This window comes from Anomaloglossus baeobatrachus, chromosome 9 (genome assembly GCF_048569485.1).
Source record: "Anomaloglossus baeobatrachus isolate aAnoBae1 chromosome 9, aAnoBae1.hap1, whole genome shotgun sequence".
Classification (NCBI taxonomy): domain Eukaryota; kingdom Metazoa; phylum Chordata; class Amphibia; order Anura; family Aromobatidae; genus Anomaloglossus; species Anomaloglossus baeobatrachus.
The window spans coordinates 176,131,090-176,152,368 of record NC_134361.1 but is presented as its reverse complement, the minus strand read 5'-3'; positions in this window follow the sequence as shown (position 1 = coordinate 176,152,368).

Here is a 21,279-nt window from a genome sequence, read left to right as displayed (position 1 = left end):
CTCCACTAAATATGATGCAATTGATTGTAATGACCTCCAGTTCAACTCCTAACGAGTTTGAGAGCTTGGTGCAAAAGGACAAGAGACATGAAAGCCGAGGGCTGCAGAATGTGAGGCTGTGTGTGTAACGTTTGATAGCTTGGGGTAGGACAATACACATTTCTCTTCCGTCAGCCCCCTCCACACAGATTGCGTGTAAAGCACCGAATGCAGTGTACAAGGAATTTGTGTAGCTTGACCAAGAAGCTTCAGGCTCTAATGTGTAGGCTCAATTGATGCCAACCAGAGCCTGAGGCCACTTTCGCACAACAGAATTTAGGTCACTATTTTACATCAATAAATAGGAGCCAAAACTAGAAGTCAATCCAAAGATGTAGGAGGATCAAATAATTCCAGTATAGTTTCCCTCTGTTTATATTCTTTTCTTGTTTTTCATTCACATATTCACATTCACATATAAATACTACCCAGAATATTGCCATGAACTGTGGTCTAAGGGCGGCTTTGCACGTTGCAACATCGCACGTGCGATGTCGTGGGGTCAAATCGAAAGTGACGCACATCCGGCGTCACTTTCGACATCGTTGTGTGTAAATTCTAGATGATATGATAAACGAGCGCAAAAGCGTCATTATCGTATCATCGTTGCAAGCTCCGACTTTTCCATAATTTTGCTGCAGCGATGGTACGATGCTGTTCCTCGTTCCTGCAGCAGCACACATCGCTGTGTGTGTTACACCGCAGGAGCGAGGAACTTCACCTTACCTGCCGCCGGCGGCTCTACGGAAGGAAGGAGGTGGGCGGGATGTTTACATCCTGCTCATCTCCGCCCCTCCGCCGCTATTGGCCGCCTGCCGTGTGACGTCGCTATGACGCTGCACGACCCGCCCCCTTAGGAAGGAGGCGGGTCGCCGGCCAGAGCGACGGTCACAGGGCGGGTGAGTGCGTGTGAAGCTGGCGTAGCGATTATTTTCGCTACGCCAGCTATCACAAGATATCGTACCTGCGACAGGGGCGGGGACTATCGCGTGCGACATCGCAGCATCGGCTTGCGATGTCGCAACATGCAAAGCCCGCCTAAGTATGGAAGTTTTAGTAGTGTGAGAAAAACCTATGGGGAGAATGAAAAACCAAACAAATGAGCCGAAGTATTAGATGGTAACAATAGGAGCATATTCATACTGTGACCATTTCACAGATCAAATCTAAGAGAAAAACACAAATTGAGAATATACCCTATAATAAAGTAAATCAGTAAATAGTAAAGGTGCATCTCAATAAATTAGAATATCATCAAAAAGTCTATTGCAAGTGTTTATTTCTGTTAATGTTGATGATTATGGTTTACAGCCAAAGAAAACCCAAAAGTCATTATTAGGGATGAACGAATGTATTCGCCACTATTCATTATCCGATGGATAACACGCTATTCGCACTATTCGCTATCCGACAGATAAAACAACATCTGCTCTGATACTTTCATTTTGATTTCTGACTTCCTGGCGCCTGTTTTCCAGCCAATGAACACATCTGATGTTGCTTGCCCTCACAGTAACGCCGCACCCATCTTTATTGTGGTGTTACTGTGATTAGCTTGGCCGGACAGCGTCATAGGGGCTATATAAGCCAGCGGCCATTTTGTGAACACGCAGTCATAGAGAGCTGGCGGTGGTGATAGACTGTACTGTGTGCGGGAGAGCGTTCGTAGATCCAGCTAATAAATAGTCCTTCTAAGGGCTGAACACAGGGTCCAGTAGCTGCTAGCAGCTCCATATATCTCCAGGCTGCAAAACAGTGAATGCAGAACCAGCCACAGGGCCAGTGACAGTGCAGTGCCTTGTAGGTGAGAGCAATCCATCTTTAACCCCCCCCCCCCCCCACACACAAAAAAAATTCTCTTATTAGTGCTGCATACAGTATGTTAGTGCAGTGTCTGATATAGGGAGAGCTTATTCACAGGCAGGGAGAGATTTAAAGCTGTCCTGACATCTGCTACCAATTAATCAACAATCCCAGCACTGCTACATCCCTTGTGTCTCTTCTACTAGGAATAGGTATTGCAAATTCCTAAAAAAGGTCCCAAAATTTCCAAAACAACGGGTTCAGGTCTAGTGTAGTGCCTGTCAGCCACCATCTCAATTCATACCAGAACAGTTGTGTCCTTGTGTTGGCTTCATAGCATACATAAACTCCATAGTACCCTACTGCTAAAAAACCTAGTGTAAGTGTAAAAAAAAAATAAAAATTCCTGTCACGGCCAGTAGTCTGCCTGAAGCCAAATACCGTCATAGCACCAACCTAGCATCCTGGTGTTTCATTCATATCTTACAGAACCTAGATAGTGGCCTGCTGCTACTGAAACCCAGTGTCAGTGTTACAAAATTTTAATTAATACTTGGTGTCAGTGGCTCTACTTCTGCCTGAAGCCAAATACCGTCATAGCACCAACCTAGAATCCTGGTGTTTGCTTCATATCTTACAGAACCTAGCTAGTGGCCTCCTGGTACTAAAACACAGTGTCAGTGTTACAAATGTTTAATTAATACTCAGTGTCAGTGGCTCTTCTGCTGCCTGAAGCCAAATACCGTCATAGCAGCAACCTAGCATTCTGGTGTTACATTCATATCGTACAGAACCTAGATAGTGCCCTGCTGCTACTAAAACACAGTCTGAGTGCCAAAAACCAATACTAAAATAAAAGTGGTGTCAAACCCTGTTTTCTTTTGGGGCTGAAAGATATTCACAACATCTTTGTCGACTCCTCCAAGTGGTAGTTTGTCCAATAAAGGTACTTTGCATTTTTTAGACTTACAGAAACAGCTATCGTGGGAAACTATTAACACACGTTTAACAACCTGGCATCAGTGTTGTTCCACTGCCTGTACAAAAGGTCACGTTACAGCGTTCACCTTCAAATAATAAAACCCAAAAAATGGAAAAAAAGAGGTGGTAAGGGCCGTAGACGAGGTGGTAGTGACAGTGTTGGTCGCCTAAGCAGTGTGACCAAGCTAAAGGAAAATGTTCCTGCTTTATCTACCTATGCATTCCTATCCCAATTATTTGTTCCACGTGGGAAACCACTCTTGCGCCCTGAACAGTGCGAACAGGTAACGAGTTGGCTAGCAGAAAATGCCTCCAGTTACTTGTCGAGTAGCAAATCCCAAGGGTCCACACAGACAGACTTGAGTAACCTAGAGTCTGGGCCATCAAATCCTCAGCCTGGTCCTCCTTCCTCACAACATCAGTATTCTAAAGAAACATATGACCCTAAAGCAGGTTACTCTGAGGAACTGTTTACTGGACCCTTTGATGTTTCTTGCCCCTCACCGCGCAACACCACCAACACACGTGAGGCCGTGGTGTGCAGTGATGCACAGATCTTTGAGCACCCAAGGCCAGATGAAAGCCATGTTGTTGGCCATGATATGCTGGGCAAACAGGTGGAAGTGTTTGAAGATGATAAGAGACAGTTGCCCTCAGGTCAGCCTGAAACCTCCATTACCGAAGATGTTGACCTTCAGGAATGTGAAGACGACCTGGTTGATGATAAGGTGACTAATCCAACATGGACGGGTAGCATGGATTGCGAGAGCAGCATCGGAGAGGAGCATGTACCCATAGTCTGCAAAAAGGCTGTAAGAGATAGGGTTTCGACCACTACCAGAGGTCAACCAACTGTGCACATGACACCACCACCTGTGTCATCTCAGAGTCCAAGGGTCCGTGCTGCGATTGTGTGGGAGTTTTTTTCCAAGAGTCCTTTGGATCAAACGGTTGCATTTGCCAAATCTCTCAGACCAAGCTTAGCAGAGGCAAAAATACTTCCAGCTTAGGCACCTCCAGCATGAGAAACCATATGTTAAGCCAAGCACACCATTAGGTGGTTGACAGCTCTAGGTAAATAACACAATTTCCAGACTCAAAACAATGCCACTTACCCTGGGCTGCCTGCTTCCCAACCTCGTATGCAAGAAGGTGGCACTGATGCCTCCTTCTCCCAACCTGATGTTAGCCACACTCAATCATCATCGACCACATCCGCTTCGGTGTCCCAGTGTTCCGTTCAGTTGTCCATACCACAGACCTTCGAAAAGAAGCAAAAATACCCCGTTACGCACCCAAGGGCACAAACCATAACTACACATGTAGCGCCCCTGAGACCATTAGGGTGCTACAAGGTTCTGCATCCCCACCAGGATGCAGAGCCTACCCCCTTAGGTATCCAGAACCCCAGTGCCAGTACCACCAAAAACCCAGGTAATCCCAGTTTTCCTCAACAATCCAATGGTACCCAGCTAGGGTGGGACCATGGATGGCCGCCTAGAGGTGGAGCCACTCCAGTCCCCTAGTTGACCAGGTGGGAGGGGCAGACTGTGGAGAGTAGTTGGGAACACAGGAAGTCAGCAGATAGTGTTTGACAGGCGAGGAGTAAAGGTGGAAGTAAATAAGGCAAATAAGTATTGTACTATGGAAACATTCAAGAGGGCTGTAGTGGAGCAGTTGATGAAACGATTACCCTCAGATCATGCTGGCGTCAGAGGTAGCGTGTCATCTCACGCAACAGGATTACAAGAGAGGGCTACGCATAGTAAGAGCAACACAGGTGGGGGACTAATGTGCCAAAACTCGTCCATTTTCCATAAACTGTCAACTTCGAGTCAGATACCGGTTGAGGCAACTATGACAAGGAGAGAACACTTAAGTAAGATGGTGAGGGACTATATAGGTGACCATATCAGCATGCTTTCGGAGTCTACAGTTCCCTTTAACTATTGGGTTTCCAAGCTCAACACTTGGCCAGACCTCGCCTTATACGCTTTGGAAGTGCTAGCATGCCCTGCTGCAAGTGTGTTGTTTGAGCATGTTTTCAGCTCAGCGGGGTCAATAATAACAGATAGTCGCACACGACTATCCACGCAAAGTGCAGACAGTTTGTCGATGATTAAAATGAACCATAGATGGATTGCCCCAGAGTATCTCAGGCCGCCTGTTAACAAGACCCATTAATAACTGTTGGCCCAAAATTTGGATTTCATAAGTTCCATTGTTTCTTATTCAAGACTATTTTGTCTTCTATCATCTAACTTATTATGCTGCTGCGATTTAATTGTTCGGCGCAATCATCCAGGGCAATATTTTTCAAGCCTTTGTACATCATGCAGTGGCACAAGCACTGTCGAGGCTACACTGTCTAGAACAATTGGTCAGGCAGTCTCTAATTGTGTTCTTTATTGATGCTGTGCTCCATGATGTCTGAACCATTCCCCCCTGGGGAAACTGATTTTTTTAACTCATTGGCATGTTAAGGACTGTTGTAAATCCTACCATTTTTTTTTTAAAAAGAAGTTGGGAGTACCTTCTGATGCTGTGCTCCATAGTGTTTGAACCATTCCCACCTGGGGACACTGCATTTTTTTTAAAATCCTCGGTGTTAGCTTGTGGAATAAAGCCTGAGTTACAGAGTGAAACAACTGCCACTTCACAAACTACGGTCTAGGAAGCAGGTGATGATGCCTCCTGCTCCCAACCTGCTTTTGGCCAGATGCAATCATCATCAACGACATCAGCTTCGATATCCCAGCGTGGCGTTCATTAGTCCATAAAACATACATTACTGAATAATTTGAATTGAATTTGAATAGAGGGCCACTGGAGCCGGTGGTGTTGGTGGAGGAGGAGGGCAAGGCCAACACCCAAATGGCCACATTTAGCACTAAAGTATTACGGAGTACGTATTCCGACTTTCACACTCATGACATTGGGGACGCAGAAAACTACAAATGACTGCCATCCCTCCCCAATGTATGTTACAGGGCCCACCTGAGAGCCCTAAGAAGTCTGAGATTTGAGGACAGCCAGTGGCCCTTTCTACATTTGAATAGAGGGCCACTGGAGCCGGTGGTGCTGGTGGAGGAGTAGGAGGAGGGCAAGGCCACATCCCAACGGGCACATTGTAGCTGACCTTTTAAAGTGCTGTCAAATATATCCTAAAAAAGGAGGTGTGAGACAGACACCAGTATAATGTATAAGTTACAGCCCTTTCTAATCGAAAAAGGGAGAAAAATGTAAAAAACGAAACGTGTGAACATATGCTAAAGTGATTTTTTTTAGGTCGGGGCTTGATTTGACGTATTATTACAGTTATTGGGCGCTACAAACTGTTACTTATCAATTTCCCCTCTTTTACTTTGGTTTGAGAGCTGTTCTGGTGACTACATAAACGCTGCGTGCTGCTCTGAGCACGTTATTCCAAGACACCAGAAATGCAGTCAGGCACCTTCTACAGGCTGTGCCCATACTGTTTCTGCCTTTTCCCATCCATTTCAGCCTTTTCCTCAGTCACCACAGGTCACCGACAGGTCCGACGTGAAGTTAATCAAGTTTCCTATAGACTTACATTGCGCATCGAATATTCACGAATAGTCGAATAGCGGCGACTAATTCGTCGGATATTTTGGTATTCGATCATCCCTATTCATTACCTCAGAAAATTAGAATATTATATAAGACCAACAGAAAAAATTATTTTTAAACTTGAAATGTTGGCGCCTACTGAAAAGTCTGTACAGTAAATGCCTCAATACTTGGTCGTGGCTCCTTTTGCATGAATTACTGCATCAATGTATGGAGGCGATCAGCCTGTGGCACTGCTGAGGTGTTATGGAAGCCCAGGTTGCTTTGATAGCAGCCTTCAGCTCGTCTGCATTGTTAGGTCTGGTGTCTCTCATAGATTCTCTATGGGGTTTAGGTCAGGCGAGTTTGCTGGCCAATCAAGCACAGTGATACTGTGGTTAGTAAACCAGGTATTGGTACTTTTGGCAGTGTGGACAGGTGCCAAGTCCTGCTGGAAAATGAAATTTCCATCTCCATAAAGCTTGTAGGCAGAGGGAAGCATGAAGTGCTCTAAAATTTCCTGGTAGACGGCTGCACTGACTTTGGTCTTGATAAAACACAGTGGACCTACACCAGCAGATGACATGACTCCCCAAACCATCACTGATTGTGGAGACTTCACACTAGACCTCACACAGCTTGGATTGTGGCCTCTCCACTTTTCCTCCAGACTCTGGGACCGCGATTTCCAAATGAAGTGCAAAATTTACTTTCATCTGAAAACAACACCTTGGACCACTGAGCAATAGTCCAGATCTTTCTCTCCTCGGCACAGGTAAGACGCTTCGGGCATTGTCTATTGGTCATGAGTGGCCTAACATAAGGAATGTGACAGTTGTAGCCCATGTCCTGGATACGTCCATGTGTGGTGGCTCTTAAAGCACTGACTCCAGCAGCAGTCCACTCCTTGTGAATCTCCCCCACATTATTGAATGGCCTTTTCTTAACAATCCTATCAAGGCTGCGGTTATCCCGGTTGCTTGTGCACCTTTTTCTACCACACTTTTTCCTTCCACTCAACTTTCCATTAATATGCTTGGATACAGTACTCTATGAACAGCCAGCTTCTTTAGCAATGACCTTTTTGGGGCTTACCCTCCTTGTGGAGTGTGTCAATGACTGCCTTCTGGACATCTGCCAAGTCAGCAGTCTTCCCATGATTGTGTAGCCCACTGAACCATACTAAGGGACCATTTTAAATGCTTAGGAAGGCTTTGCAAGTATTTTGTGGTAATTATTCTAATTTTCTGAGAAAATCACTTTTGGGTTTTCATTGGCTTTAAGCCATAATCATCAACATTAATAGAAATAAACACTTCACTTGAAATAGATCCCTCTGTGTGTAATGACTAGAGATGAGCGAACCGGTCGTGGATCGGCTCGAGTTCGGTTCGCCGAATGGAGGTCTCGTTCGAGTTCGGTTCGGCGAACCGCTCGAACCGCATAGGAAACAACGGGAGGCAATCACAAACACATAACAACACCTAGAAAACACCCTCAAAGATGTCCAAAAGGTGACAAACCACTCACAACACAAAACAAACACATGGAAAAGTGACAAAAACAAATTCTCATGCTTAAACAAAACAGCGTTACAAGGAAAAGAGGATGAGACACAGATATAGGCATGGCATGCCCTTCTAAAATCATGTAAAACACCGCAAGGTGACTCCAAGCGGAGTCTCCCTTTTTTCCAAAAATTGGGCCACACAGACACCCCATCAGTGGCAGCAGTTGTGCCCCAGTTGTACACTTCACAGCTAGATTTGCATCAAGCACATTCAAAATTACGCCATCCTTAACCGTCCCCAGGATGACCCCGGGGTAGGTAGCAAAGTCTTTCCTGATCCCAGCTCTGATCATCTTGGATCATTTTTAAAAACACTGTAAGCAAGGGTTACTCCAAGCGGAGTCTCCCTTTTTTCCAAAAATTGGGCCACACAGACACCCACCCCTTCAGTGGCAGCACTTGTGCCCCAGTTGTACACTTCACAGGTAGATTTACATCAAGCACATTCAAAATTACGCCATCCTTAACCGTCCCCAGGATGACACCAGGGTAGGTAGCAAAGTCTTTGCTGAACCATGAATTGTTCATCTTGGCTCCTTTTAAAAAACACAGCAAGCAAGGGTTACTCCAAGCGGAGTCTCCCTTTTTTTCCAAAAATTGGGCCACACAGACACCCCATCAGTGGCAGCACTTGTGCCCTAGTTGCAAACATGATGTTTTGATTTGCATCAAGCACATTCCAAATCCACAAGCATTTACTCTCCCCAGAATGACACAGGGGTAGTAAATTCCTTGTGGATCCATGACTTGTTCATTTTGATGAACGTTAGTCTGTCCACATTGTCACTGGACAGACGCGTGCGCTTATCTGTCAGCACACGCCCAGCAGCACTGAATACACGTTCAGAGACAACGCTGGCAGCTGGACACGACAAAATCTCCAAGGCGTAAGTGGAAAGCTCTGGCCATTTTTCAAGATTTGAAGCCCAAAATGAGCAAGGCTCCATTTGCAAAGTCACCAGATACGGTCCTACTGGTACGGGTAGACTGTTGAAGAGGACGAGACCGTCCCATGTTTGTCAAGTTACAACTGGGAGATTCACTCCCTGCACCTGCACGGTTGTTTGGTGGAAAAGCGGATCTAAGATCGAGTAACAGCTTCTGCTGATACTCCTGCATACGTGCGTCCCTTTCTATGGCTAGAATTATGTCACAAAATTTGGACTTGTACTGGGGATCTAATAGTGTGGAAAGCCAGTACTCATCATCACTTCTAATTTTGACAATACGAGGGTAATGTTGGAGGTAGTGCAGCAAGAAGGCGCTCATGTGTCTTGCGCAGCCATGCGGACCAAGTCCACGCTGTGTTTGTGGCATAGAGGTGCTAACCGTTCTTTCTTCCTCTGACATCTTCCCCCAACCTCTTTCAACAGAAATTTGACCAAGGTCTCCCCATCCGCTGAGTCTTCCATGTCCATGGACAGTTCGTCCTCCATTTCTTCATGTTTTCCTGCACCTTCCTCAACATTTCGCCTGCTACCATGCGCCCTTGTTGATCCCTGTCCCCCATGGTCTCATGCCTGCCGCGTTGATGATGATGAACGTCTGGACCTTGGTGATGTTGTTGTCTCTTGCGCATATGAATCCTCCTGTAGTTCCTCCCCTTCCTGTTGTCCCACCCCCTGACTCCGAATAGTGTTTAGCGTGTGCTCCAGCATGCAAATGACTGGAATTGTCATGCTGATAATGGCATTGTCAGCGCTAAACATATTCGTCGCCATGTCGAAACTGTGCAGAAGGGTGCATAGGTCCTTGATCTGAGACCACTCCATCAGGGTGATCTGCCCCACCTCTGCATCTTGTTGGCCCAGGCGATACATCATGATGTATTGCACCAGGGCTCGACGGTGCTGCCACAGGCGCTGTAACATGTGGAGAGTCGAATTCCAGCGTGTCAGCACATCGCATTTCAGGCGATGAACCGGCAGGCCGAAAGACTTCTGAAGCGATGCAAGTCGCTCAGCTGCGGTGGTTGAACGGCGGAAGTGAGCAGACAGTTTTCTTGCCCTGTTCAGAAGGCCATCTAGGCCGGGATAGTGTGTTAAAAATGGCTGGACAACAAGGTTCAACACGTGAGCCATACAAGCCACGTGTGTCACCTTGCCCAGGCGAAGGGCCGCACCCAGGTTTGCAGCATTGTCGCACACGGCCTTACCAGGCTGCAGGTTGAGTGGAGACAACCATTTACCAAACTCAGTCTCCAGAGCTGCCCACAACTCAGCCGCTGTGTGACTCTTATTTCCAAGACATTTCAAGCTAAAAACCGCCTGATGCCGTTGCGCTCTGCTGCCACCATAGTAATGAGGGGTGCGTGATTCCTTCTGTGCAGTTAGAACGCTGGTGGCCTGACCAGGCAGGCTTGGGGCGGAGGTGGAGGACCCAGACGAGGTGGAGGAGGCAGAAGCAGTGGAGGAACTTGGACAGACAGAGGATTGACACACAAGTCGTGGGGACGGCAAGACGTGTGCAGCAGACCCTTCACCATCTATCACCATAGTTACCCAGTGCCCAGTCAGCGACATGTAACGTCCCTGTCCATGCTTACTGGTCCAAGTATCGGTGGTGAAATGCACCCGTTCACACACAGAGTTTCTCAAGGAAGCGGTGATGTTGTGTGCGATATGCTGGTGTAGCGCAGGCACACCTTTCTTAGAGAAGTAGTGGCGACTGGGCATCTGGTACTGGGGCACAGCGACAGACATAAGTGTTATGATCCGGAACCATGGAAGACCACCACAAATCATTGGCAAAAGGTGACAAGAGCATTGGCAACTAATCTGGCCGCCATCCCCTTACTAACCATCACAACTAGAAGTAGCCGAGGGGTGAACTAACATCCTGTGCACCGCGATCCCAGCCGGAGAACTAACTATCCTAAATGTAGGAAAGATGAATAACTATCTGCCTCAGAAAATAGACAAGAATAGCAAGCCCCCCACATTCAAAGACTGCGGTGATATAGGAAAAACACAATACACAGGTAGATGACAGGAATAGCAAAAGGTGAGGCCCCCCGCTGACTAAAATAGGAAAGGACAGGAAAGGGGACTGATGGTGACCAGAGAAAAACCCTGCAAAATACCAATTTCCTGATAGTACAAAAAGGCCCTCAGATCGCTCGATCTGAACTCCGTCCTATACCAGGTGCCCTTGTCATACCAATGAACAGAAAACAAGAATCATAACAAATTCAACAAGCCACAAACACATGGACCCAAAGGAGCTATACTCCACACAGAACTGCAGGGAGTTCCTCAACAATCCACTGAGGGGGAAAATCCCTGGAAGGAAATAAACTGAAACCAACCACAACAAATGACAAACCCAGATAAGCAAAAGAACCAGACAAAAAATAAAGAGCAAGCACTTATCTGGAGTAGATGTGGTGTAAAGCAGGATTAAGCAGGCTGGAGATACAAAGAACAACTGACATCCGGCAACAGCCTGCAATCAGACCACGACTTAAATAAGCAGAGAGTTAGCAAAGGAAACACCCACTGCACAACACACCTGGTCCAAGTCCAAACCATTCCTGGCCACCAGAGGGAGCCTCCCAGCAGCCAAAACATAACTAACATTCACAACACATAAGGTCTCTAAAATCCTGTGTGTCCACCAGGCGGAAAGGCAGTATTTCAGTAGCCAAGAGCTTACAGAGGGATAAAGTCAACCTCTTAGCTTTGTCAGGGGTCGCAGGAAATGGCCTTTTATTTGTCCACATCTGAGGGACAGAGATCTGGCTGCTGTGTGTAGACTGTGATGAGTAGGGTGTCCCTGAAAAAATGCAGGTTTGTGAGGAAAGTGCAGGCGTAGACATGATGTTACCTTCATCCAACGTTGATGCTATCGATGTCTGAGAAAGCTGTACACACGCACTTGTTTCCCCTTCCAAACCAACTGACGACCTACCAAGCAAACTGCCTGTTGCGGTTACACTGGTGGAAGTTGTGCGTGGAAAACCAGGTGTTACAGCTGTCCCCACAGTCCTAGAAGAGGAAGAGCGCGCAGATGCACTGGAAGGGGCAGGCGGTGGATGGTCCGCTCCGCTAGGCCGCATTGCAGCATGGTGAGCTTCCACTGGGACATATGATATTTATTCATGTGACGATTCATGGAAGAAGTTGTCAAACTGCTGAGGTTTTGCCCTCTACTAACAGAATCACGACAAATTTTACATATCACATGATTTGGGCGATCTTTTGCTATGTCAAAAAAGGACCAGGCTAGGCAAAGCTTAGAGGGCATTCGACCTGCTGAGCCCCCCCGACTAGTGCTCAGAGGCAGAGTGGTGGCTGAGGATGCAGTTGTAGACGTGCTACCAGTACTCCGACTCTGTCTAGGAAGGCGCAAGGTAACTTCGTCGTCAGTAGCATCCTCCTCCACCGCCTCTGTTGACCTCCTCGAGTGCCTGACTGTGGGTTGACAGTAGGTGGGATCTAGAAGTTCCTCATCAAGCGTTGTGTTTGCACTCCCCTCACCCTCAGACCGAGCCTCTTCCTGCCCTGAACAAATATTTAAGTTGTCATCCCAATCTGGTATCTGCGTCTCATCATCATCAGTATGTTCCTCATTGTCTATTACAACAGGTGTTTCAGTTTGTGAATAAGGGTCAACATTATGCTCATGAACTTGGTCATCACGGCCTGAATCTGAGTCACAAAGGTTCTGGGCATCACTGCAGACCATTTCCTGGTCTGCACTCACTGTAGCTTGGGAGCAGAGCTCAACTTTTGCTGCTAAACGCGATAACATTATTACCGGCTATGACAAAACAATATTTCGGCCGCAATTTTGTGTCAAAGTAGCTTGCAAAACGCCTCGCATAAAATTTATGCCAAACTTTGCCCATATATAACTCAAGACCAAAAACCAATAGGAACTGGTGCTTTACCCTGTACAACAAACATCTTCATGACTTTGCATTGCTGCAATATCACGGTCAAAGCATATGTATTTGTGGAAATATTCACACCCACATATGATGACAAACTTAAAAAAAACGAATTTTACCTATTTTTAGGTCAAATTTCCCAAAAAGGGTACCCCTAAAATATATTAATTCTGTTATCATTTGAAAGAGCACATTTTTCTCTACAAGAATCATTGGGGTTTTTTTTGGAGTCTCTCCATTTAAGAAAAGAAAAATGCCACTGAACATGGTGCTATGTATGCACGTAATGCATTGATTTTGTGTTTGATTTTCAGATTCTTATCACATGTTACAGAGTTGTATTGTTGCTAGCAATGTCTATTATAATCAAAAACCTATAAACCTATTGACTATTGTTACATTTTAAAGGGGTGGTTCACCCATTTTTTTTATTTTCTGTCGAAGTTCTACTTACAATTCTAGGTATTTTCTCCATTGGCTTGTGTTTCCATTTCTGGCACTGAGCGGCGCTATGCTGCACGCTCAGTGCCTGTCACATGACCCCCTGGAGCTGTGGCCGCCGGCATCCTCTGACGTCCCGGCATTTCCGGGCTCTCAAACAAGACGGGTACGTCACAGGATGCCGGCGCCACTCAGATTGAGTGACAGGGCTGTGGGCGGTGACTACCGCACGTCACAGCTCAGCATCGAGGGGAGGATCCGGAGGACGTCAGTGTGGAGCCGGCAAAGCGTCCTGCAGATGGTGAGACACGGGGCGCCAGTGTGCAGTGCAGGGGGGGGGGTCTTCAGCTGAATCCCCCCCTGCACGTAAGTATGTGATCACACTGTCCACCCGCCCGCTCTGCTGCGATGTCAGGAGAGCGGCCGGTGTCGGGCAGTGTGATCATCTGCTCCTCCCAGCATCAAGACACTGTCAGGCATGTCACCGCTGTGCTCTGCCATCTGTCCTGCTGCATGGGACCAACTGTCTGCACTCTGTCACCTGCACCACAAGTCACAGAGTGGAGACAGTTGGTGACAGAGCACCTCTGCCCCCCCCCCTCTTCTTTCCCCACTCCTCTCTCTCTTCTCCCCCCCCTCCCTCTCTCCCCCCTCCTTCTCTCTCCCCCCTCCCTCTCTTCTCCCCCCCCTCCCTCTCTTCTCCCCCCCTCCCTCTCTCCATCCCTCCCTCTCTCCCCCCTCCCTCTCTCTCCCCCCCTCCCTCTCTTCTCCCCCCCTCTCTCTCTTCTCCCCCCTCCCTCTCTTCTCCCCCCCTCTCTCTCTTCTCCCCCCTCCCTCTCTCTCCCCCTCCCTCTCTCTCCCCCCCTCCCTCTCTTCTCCCCCCCCTCTCTCTTCTCCCCCCTCCCTCTCTCCCCCCTCCCTCTCTTCTCCCCCCCTCCCTCTCTTCTCCCCCCCCTCTCTCTTCTCCCCCCTCCCTCTCTTCTCCCCCCCCTCTCTCTCTTCTCCCCCCCTCCCTCTCTCTCCCCCTCCCTCTCTCTCCCCCCCTCCCTCTCTCTCCCCCCCCCTCCCTCTCCCTCTCTTCTCCCCCCCTCTCTCTTCTCCCCCCCCTCTCTCTCTTCTCCCCCCCTCTCTCTTCTCCCCCCCCTCCCTCTCTCTCTCCCCCTCCCTCTCTCTCCTCCCCTCCCTCTCTCTCCCCCCCTCTCTCTCTTCTCCCCCCCTCTCTCTCTTCTCCCCCCTCCCTCTCTTCTCCCCCCCTCTCTCTCTTCTCCCCCCCCTCCCTCTCTCCCCCCCTCCCTCTCTCTACCCCCCTCCCTCTCTCCCCCCCCTCCCTCTCTCTCCCCCCCTCCCTCTCTCTCCCCCCCTCTCTCTCTTCTCCCCCCTCTCTCTTCTCCCCCCCTCCCTCTCTCCCCCCTCCCTCTCTCCCCTCTCCCTCTCTTCTCCCCCCCCTCTCTTCTCCCCCCCTCTCTTCTCCCCCCTCTCTCTCTTCTCCCCCCCTCTCTCTCTTCTCCCCCCTCTCTCTCTTCTCCCCCCTCTCTCTCTTCTCCCCCCCTCTCTCTCTTCTCCCCCCCCTCTCTCTTCTCCCCCCCTCTCTCTCTTCTCCACCCCTCTCTCTATTCTCCCCCCCTCTCTCTCTTCTCCCCCCCTCTCTCTCTTCTCCCCCCTCTCTCTCTTCTCCCCCCCCTCTCTCTCTTCTCCCCCTCTCTCTCTTCTCCCCCCCTCTCTCTCTTCTCCCCCCCTCTCTCTCTTCTCCCCCCCCTCTCTCTTCTCCCCCCTCTCTCTCTTCTCCCCCCCTCTCTCTCTCCTCTCCCCCTCTCTCTCTCTTCTCCCCCCCTCGCTCTCTTCTCCCCCCCCTCTCTCTTCTCCCCCCCTCTCTCTCTTCTCCCCCCCCTCTCTCTCTTCTCCCCCCCTCTCTCTTCTCCCCCCTCTCTCTCTTCTCCCCCTCTCTCTCTCCTCTCCCCCTCTCTCTCTCTTCTCCCCCCCTCGCTCTCTTCTCCCCCCCCTCTCTCTTCTCCCCCCCTCTCTCTCTTCTCCCCCCCTCTCTCTCTTCTCCCCCCCTCTCTCTCTTCTCCCCCCTCTCTCTCTTCTCCCCGCCTCTCTCTCCTCTCCCCCTCTCTCTCTCGTCTCCCCCTCCTCTCTCTTCTCCCCCCCCTCGCTCTCTTCTCCCCCCCCTCTCTCTCTTCCCCCCCTCTCTCTCTTTTCCCCCCCCTCTCTCTCTTCTCCCCCCCTCTCTCTTCTCCCCCCTCTCTCTCTTCTCTCCCCCCCCTCTTTCTCTTCTCCCCCCCTCTTTCTCTTCTCCCCCCCTCTCTCTCTTCTCCCCCCCTCTCTCTCTTCTCTCCCCCCTCTCTCTCTTCTCTCCCCCCTCTCTCTCTTCTCTCTCCCCTCTCTCTCCTCTCCCCCTCTCTCTCTCTTCTCCCCCCCCTCTCTCTTCTCCCCCCCTCGCTCTCTTCTCCCCTCCCTCTCTCTCTTCCCCCCCTCTCTCTTCTCCCCCCTCTCTCTCTTCTCCCCCTCCTCTCTCTCTTCTCCCCCCCTCTCTCTCTTCTCCCCCCCCCCTTTCTCTTCTCTCCCCCCCTCGCTCTCTTCCCCCCCGCTCGCTCTCTTCTCCCCCCCCGCTCGCTCTCTTTTCCTCGCTCTCTCCTGGCATGGTCAGTACAGAAATCTCTCCATCGTGGAGGGGTGAGAGGGAGTAATAAACATGGAGTCCCTACTGTGTCTGTGTATTTATTTCTAATAAAGTATTTTTCTCTGTGTGATGTCTTTTTTTTTTTTTTAAACCCTTTGTTGGAGATTCTTAATGGCCAGGTTAAACTTGGCCTGACATTAAGAATCTCGGGCTTTATACCAGCTGTTAAAACATAGCTGGTATTAACCCCTTATTACCCAGCGTGCCACCTGCCACCAGGACCACTGGAGGAGTTGGATACAGCGCCTGAAGATGGCGCTTCTATGAAAGCGCCATTTTCTGGGGCAGCTGTGGACTGCAATTCGCAGTGGGGGGCCCAGAAAGTTTGGGCACCCTGCACTGTGGATTCCAATCCCCAGCTGCCTAGTTGTACCTGGCTGGACTCAAAAATTTGGTGAAGCCCACATCATTTTTTTTTTTTAATTATTTCATGAAATTCATGAAAAAAAAAGGGCTTCTCTATATTTTTGGTTCCCAGCCGGGTACAACTAGGCAGCTGGGGGTTGGGGGCAGCCCGTAGCTGCCTGCTGTACCTGGCTAGCATACAAAAATATGGCGAAGCCCACGTCATTTTCTTAAAAACGTTTTCAGGGAAAAACCTTTATAAAAAAAAAAATGCTTCCCTGCATTTCTATTGCCAGTGAAAGTAACACCAAGCAGCGGGGGCTAGCAGCCAGTAGCTGCTTTGGTTACCCTTAGCAATAGAAAATGCAGCGGGAGCCCACAAAAAATGTGATTTTTTTTTTTTTTTATTTTTAATGAATTTTTTTTAAAAAACAATCGGCATGGGCTTCGCCCATCGAGCACCAGAGCATTTTACTGCTCAATTCATCCCAAGTAATCAGATGACTCCAGTGTCGGTCGATTACTTGTTCTGTGTCCCCCTGCATCCATCGCAGCGTGTACGGGCTGTGAGGTCAGCGGAGTGGAGACAGTGACATGCTCTGCTCTGACACATAGTGTGCTGCATGTCACTATCTTTCTCCACTCTGGCACTTGTTGTGCAGGTGACCGGATGCTACATGTCACTTAGGCTACTTTCACACATCCGGATTTTTGCTCTGCGGCACAATACGGCGTTCTGCAGAAAAACCGCAACCGGCTTTTGTAACGCCGGTTGCGTTTTTTTTTTGCATAGACTTACATTATTGCCGTATTGTGCCGCAGGGGCTTGCGTTCGGTTCGGTTTTGGCCGCATGCGGCAGATTTAGCCGATGCCGCGGCCGGATCGAACGTTCCCTGCAACGTTTTTTGCTCCGGCAAAAAACACCGCATCGCGCCGCATCCGGCCGCTGCGGCGCATTTTTCAATGCATACCTATGGAGGCCGGATGCGGCGCGATGCGGAAAAAACCGCATCCGCTCGCCGCATGCGGTTTTTCCCACTGCGCATGCTCAGTAGCATGACGCAACTGGAAAAAAACGGACGGGCCGCATGTAAAAACTTATGCAAAGGATGCGGTGTTTTCGCCGCATCCGTTGCATAGTTTTCACAGCCGGATTGAGCCGCAGTGCTCAAACCGGATGTGTGAAAGTAGCCTAACTGTCTCCACTCTGAGACTTGTTCAGGTGAGAGTGTATACAGTTGGTACTATGCAGCAGAAATCACAGAGTGGGGCAGTTAGTGACATGTATCATTAGGTCACCTGCACAACAAGTCCCAGAGTGGAGACAGTGACATGCTCTGCTCTGACACATAGTGTGCTGCATGTCACTATCTTTCACCACTCTGGGACTTGTTGTGCAGGTGACCGGATGATACATGTCACTAACTGCCCCACTCTGAGACTTGTTCAGGTGAGAGTGTATACAGTTGGAACAATGCAGCAGAAGTCACAGAGTGGAGCAAGTTAGTGACATGTATCATCCGGTCACCTGCACAACAAGTCCCAGAGTGGATACAGTGACATGCAGCACACTATGTGTCAGAGCAGAACATGTCACCAACTTGCTCTGCTCTGTCACCTGCGATGCTGCATGTCATGTTTTTGCCGCGATTTGGTGCCTTTTTTGCTGCGTTTTTGCTCACTGCGTTTTTAATCAGTGCACAATGCCATTAAAGATTGTTGATGAAAAAAAAAAAAGGTCTGATGTCATTTCCTTATTCAAAATGTTCATTGTATGCAGGAGAGCAGACAGCAGCTGCAGAACTACAAGTCTCAGCATCCTCCATCCAGGACTGTATGCAGTTTTTTACCCAAAAAGAAAAAAAAAATGACATGGGCTTCGCCATATTTTTGTATGCTAGCCGGGTACAGCAGGCAGGTACGGGCTGCCCCCAAACCCCAGCTGCCTATTTGTACCCGGCTGGGAACCAAAAATATAGAGAAGCCCTTTTTTTTTTTAATTATTTCATGAATTTCATGAAATAATTTTAAAAAAAAAATGACGTAAGCTTCGCCTAATTTTAGTGTCCAGCCGGGTACAACTAGGCAGCTGGGGATTGGAATCCACAGTGAAGGGTGCCCAAGCTTTCTGGGCACCCCCACTGCGAATTGCAATCCGCAGCCACCCCAGAAAATGGCGCTTTCATAGAAGCGCCATCTTCTGGCGCTGTATCCAACTCTTCCAGCTGCCCTGATGCCGGGTGGCTAGCTTGGGTAATAATGGAGTTAGGGCTAGCTGTATATTATCAGCTAGCCCTAAGCCCGAAATTCATGGTGTCACGCCAATATTAGACATGGCCACTATGAATTTCTAGTAATGATAAAAAAAAAAACCACAACACACAGAAAAATATTTTTATTAGAAATAAAACACAACACAATTAGTGACTCCATCTTTATTGAAATAAACCCCCCTCCGCAGTAATCCTGGGTTAGGGTCCCGCGCCGTCCAATCCGGATCCAATATCATCTGATCGGTTTTGCTGGAAGGCAAAGCGATCAGATGATGTGTCAGGTTAAACTACGTGAATCACATCATACATCAGCTGATTGTATAAAAGCCGATTATACAATCAGCTGATGCATCAGTAGAAAAAAAAATAAATAAATAAATACTCACGTCTGTGCTGATTAACGGCAGCTCCTGCAGCGGAGTCTGATCCTGGCCCATCACTGCAGGAGCTGCCGGTAATCAGCTAATGAAGTCCCCTGACGGCAGGATCAGCTGATAGCCGGCCGGGCGTGAAAAAGCCGGCGACACCACGAGAATCGATCAGCTGATGCGTCAGGTGACTGCATCAGGTGATCCACTGCCAGGTCCTGCAAGCTTCGTACGTGCCCCGGGGAGACTGCACACAGCCGAAGCGGCGGGACCGAGACAGGGGCTGGAAGCAGGCATGGCACCCGGACCCTGCAGACAGGTGAGTATGATATACACACACACTCACACACACACTGTATATACGCACACACACTGTATATACACACATACACTGTATATACACACAAACTGTATATACACACACACTGTATATACGCACACACACTGTATATACGCGCACACACACACACTGTATATACGCACACACACTGTATATACGCGCACACACTGCATATACGCGCACACACTGCATATACGCGCACACATACACTGTATATACGCGCACACACACTTTCTTCCCCTGGCTGTGTAGAGCTGCTGCTGTCTCTGTGTGATTGATCTCAGTGCATCCACTGGGAAGAGGCAGGGAGGAGGGTTTGGGTGGGAGCAGAGTGGGTGTATTAGACACAGTGGGTGTGTTAGATAAGCTAGACACCGCCCTAGAGCCACAAAGAATTCTGGGACTTGTAGGAACTGAACACAGGAAGTCAGAAGAGAGATTAACCCCATCAGAGCTGGAGCCAGCAATGACCGTGTGCTGCTAGTGCACAATAAAAGGTAATTTTGCTGAAAAAACATAATAGATGTGTTGAGGGGCACATATTAGCAAGATTTATCAGAAAAAAAAAAAATCAGTTTTGGTAACTGGACAACTTCTTTAATGCATATATTATTTATTTTTTAGTGATGGAGAATGAAATTGATGACAAAAAGATTTGCATTTCAAGGGTGTCAAATGACCCTTCATCTTTCATTCCCCATGTAGATGGATCTGTCAGATCAGAAATGCCTTTTGTGCCCGCGAGAACTGATCCGTGGGATCTTAGCATCTTAGCAGGCAATTGCGGAGCCCTATCCCCCTCGTTGGGCTTCAGTTTCACTCTCTGGGCTTGCTGGTGGGACAAGACGTGGAATCTTGTCCGCTGCTGGCTAATTGACAAGGGGCTTAAAGCAGTCCTTGCCCTAGGGTCCAGGCACCCAGACTGTGCACGGCCTCTGGACCGTATTCCCGCTGTCGGCACCGGCGAGCTACAACCCTGCCTCGGTCCACTTAAGCCATGGGTCCCCAATTCCAGTCCTCAAGGGCCGCCAACAGTGCAGGTTTTCAGGATTTCCTTAGTATTGCACATGTGATAATTTAATCACCTGCACAGTTGATGATTCCAACACCCATGCAATGCTAAGGAAATCCTGAAAACATGCACTGTTGGCGGCCCTCGAGGACTGGAGTTGGGGAACCCTGACTTAAGGTCTCCCGTGACTGGATCTCCATCGCCTGTGGCCCTGTCTGCCGACTGCCACCTAGTCAGTAGTCCGGAAGTCCAGGGCCTCCACTCCCCTCTCACTTTCTCCACCAGTACTCAACTCTGTTTTCAACTTCAACTGTCTTGTTCCCTCCCAGAACACCTCAGGACCCCTAGGTGGGCGTCGCCATCCGCAGGGCAATTGGTAAAAGCTGGGTAAAGCGCATCTAATGGATGCAACAATCTTGGGTGGCTGCAGTCTGCTATTTTTAGGCTGGGGAGGCCCAATAAGGATGGACATTCCCAGGCTGAGAATACCAGCCCCATTGTTTGGGCTTTATCATGGCTAGGTATCAAAATTGGGGGGGGGGCACATGCCGTTTTTTTAAATTTAAATAATTAAAAAAGCCACATATGGTTCCTTTTATTTTGATACACAGCCAAGATAAGAGCACGGTTGGGGGCTGCAGCCTTAGGTTTTATCTGTGCTGAGTATCATAATTGTATTATTTATTTTTATACCATGACAATACTGACCCGGAGACAGCACCTGTGAGTGGTTACAGTCAGACCTTGTCACACAAGCTGACTGCAACCAGTCACAGATGCTGGAACTGCCAGTGGGCGGGGAAAACAGTGCATATGCATGAGCAATAATGAGTGGCCCCGGAAGGAGAGGCTGCAGGCAGTTACAGCAGCTCAGAGGCCGGGTAAGTATGAAGAGTTTGCTTCATTCTGATTTTCTTTATTTTTTTTAGATTCCTGATCCGGATCAATATCAGAATCCCGGGTCC